Source organism: Sceloporus undulatus, chromosome 9, assembly GCF_019175285.1.
Source record: "Sceloporus undulatus isolate JIND9_A2432 ecotype Alabama chromosome 9, SceUnd_v1.1, whole genome shotgun sequence".
Classification (NCBI taxonomy): domain Eukaryota; kingdom Metazoa; phylum Chordata; class Lepidosauria; order Squamata; family Phrynosomatidae; genus Sceloporus; species Sceloporus undulatus.
Genome location: NC_056530.1, coordinates 9,313,551 through 9,316,613, shown reverse-complemented (window position 1 = coordinate 9,316,613; position 3,063 = coordinate 9,313,551).

Sequence of the window (3,063 nt, the reverse complement as noted above, 5' to 3'; positions counted from 1 at the left end):
TTGCGAGAAGTGTTGAGATACAAAAGGAAATGAGCAATGAATACTTTAAAGTCACACAGTCCTGCCCAGTGGGAAGAACAGTATAAACTCATTTGTTTTTGCATGTGAGAAATGAAACAAGCAAACACTTACATTCCTAAATGCAGGTGAGTTATGCCATGGATCTCCTTGAGATTGCCAAAGGGAGCTAGTCTTCCCTAAGGAGCAGGGATTGTCATTAACAATCATTGTGGAAATGACAATATTCAGAATGAATGGTCAAAGAGATTATAATTGCACGCAGTGGATTATGTGTAAACTAGAAACACACTGTGATGAATCAGACCTTTTCAGAGCAACAGGCATGGCCCTGAGCGCATGCATTCCTCTAAGCCGTTCTGAACATAGACCTGCTTGTATCCATAATACTGAAAGTGCCCTGTTGTCACAGCTGAGGAATGCACTGTTATTAGGTGCAATCATGCATTTTGTGACAACGCACTAAAATAAGACCTCCAGGCCAGATCAACAACCATGTGCCAAACCATGATGCATGGTTAATGATGAGGTGACCCTCTTTCTGGTAATGCCTCTCTTCCTCTGGAAACAGGACATGGAGCTGTATAAAAGGTCCACCACCCCATCTCTCTTCATTCAGTCTTCAGGTTCCTAAAGCTCACCAACCAGTGAACAAGGTAAGCTGTACTAAACCTGTATCAGACTGTATTCTAGTACCCATCTTCTGTTTTATCTTAATATTACTTGAGAGTAGTCGTCTCTCCCTATTCTGCTCTTAACTTTCATGTAGCAAGGGATGTGTTGGGATGAATTTCTCTGTTCCAGGAATGGAAACACCAGGAGTAACCTAAGAAGGCATAGCAGGGTCACAGCACTTGGCTCCTTCCATTTGCTGTAGATTATATTGCCTAGGTGTTAGGAACTATATTGTTTCTTTCTTCTTGTGGCATTACTGCCAAAGGATAGTACCGGTGCAGTTCCTATTCAAGAAGTGTGTGTTGTTTTCTTCAAAACATTTCAAGGATGTGAAGGCTTTCATGGCCGGCATCCATATTTTTGTGGGTCTTTCAGGCTCTGTGGTCATGTTCTAGAAGAGATTATTCCAGACATTTCGCCAGCATCTGTGGCTGGCATCTTCAGAGGATGCTGGCATGGAAGTGAGTGGGGTATGTATATTGTGTGACCCCACTCTCTTCCATGACAGCATTCTCTGAAGATGCCAGCCACAGATGCTGGTGAAAGGAATAAACTCTTCTGGAACATGGTCACATAACCCGAAAAACCCACAAAGAACTACTTCAAGGATGATTTGCAAACTGGCCAAGAGCCCCAGTGTCAGCATTAGCGTAAAAATTTCATCATGCTTTTTGGTGGATTTTTTGGGCAATGAGGCTGTGTTCTAGAAGAGTTTATTCCTGACATTTCGCCAGCATCTGTGGCTGGCATCTTCAGAGAAAACCTTTGACTTCAAGATTTCATCATGCATTGCGCCTCCTCCATTCCTCCCAGCTCAAAGTACTGCCCAGTGGTTGGCTCTAGCTGCCATTTTAATTCCCCAGCAATCTCATGGAGCCAGAGGTGAAATGATAGCCCTCTTTAAATATTCGAAGGGATACCATATTAAGGATGGAATAAGCTTCTGTTGCTCCGGAGAGTAGGACATGGAGCAAACTGCAGGAAAAGAGATTCCATCTAAATATTAGGATGAACTTCCTAACAGTAAGGGCTGTTCGACAGTTGAACACACTTCTTCAGAGAGTGAAGGAGTCATCTTATTTGGAGGTCTTCAAACAGAGGCTGGGTGGCCATCTTTGGAGGGTGCTTTGATTGTGAGTTCCTGCATGGTAGGACTGGATGAGCCTTGCAGTCTCTTCCAACTTTATGATTCTATGGTTCTATTCTATGAACAGATCAGGTGCATTTTAGGAGATAGTGTTTCTCATGGTCACTAAGCCTACCAGGGCCCACTTTTGGAGGATATTGTCTCCCAGAAGATACTTTATCATAGAATCATAGACTCATAGAGTTGGAAGAGACCACAAGGGCCATCCAGCCCAACCCCCTGCCATGCAGGAACTCTCAATCAAAGCATACCCAAAGCATACTTTTTGAAGGGCTCTTGTTAACATGAAGTTAGCTCGACAGCTAGTGTACCCCCTGGTAAGCCTCACATTGTGCATGTTATTAACAAAATACACTAACACCATTTCTTTTTCCTCTCTTGTAGCCTCACTCTTCCTTCTCAAAGATGGGTTATGGATGCTGTGGATGCGGTTGCGGATCTTCCAATGGCAATTCAATGAGGGTGTGCTGCATCCCTTGTGGCTGTAACACCTCCTGTTGCCCTTGCTATTCCTCTTGCTCCCAATCCTGCTGTCCCGGTTACTGTGGTTCCTGTTGCACCAGTACTCCCTGTATCTACTTAATCAGCAATGGGAGCAATGGTTCCTCCGGTTGTTGTTGCGGTAACTGAAGCTCTGGGAGCGAAACTCTCCAAGGAACAACATGGAAGCCCTATCAACTAGAATAATCTCAGCACCATTGCCATCCTCCCTGATGACCTCCTTCTCTCCTCTTCGCCAACCTTCACCATCATCTCTTCTTCGCTTTTGTTTCCTCTCTTCGGAAATCCAATTTCAAGAAGTCCCAAGAAACAAAAGAGGCACGACAGATTGGGTGCGAGTCTCGTTCTCTTCTCCCCAAGCTGTAGAAATCCCCATGTTGCTCCTTAAATAAATGAAGTCATATATATATATATAAAATCTTTCTCTTTTGTCAAGTTTCTTTAAAATTACTTGTTGTACGAACAAAGACGCAATGTGGGTCTGGAACGCCGCTCTTTCTCCATTGGTTTTTCTGATCCTTAGTGAAAGCCCTCTCAGAAAGTGGCAAAGGTGAAAATATGTAACAGCCAACTCCATGTAAAGGATTTGCTGTATGCCTTGTTGCTGCTTCCACTGTTGTTGCTCTCCCTGGATCTATTATATCAGTAGTGGAGGCAGCAATTCCTCCTGTTGTTGTTGTTGTTGTTGTTGTTGTTGTTGTTGTTGTTGATTATTAATTATT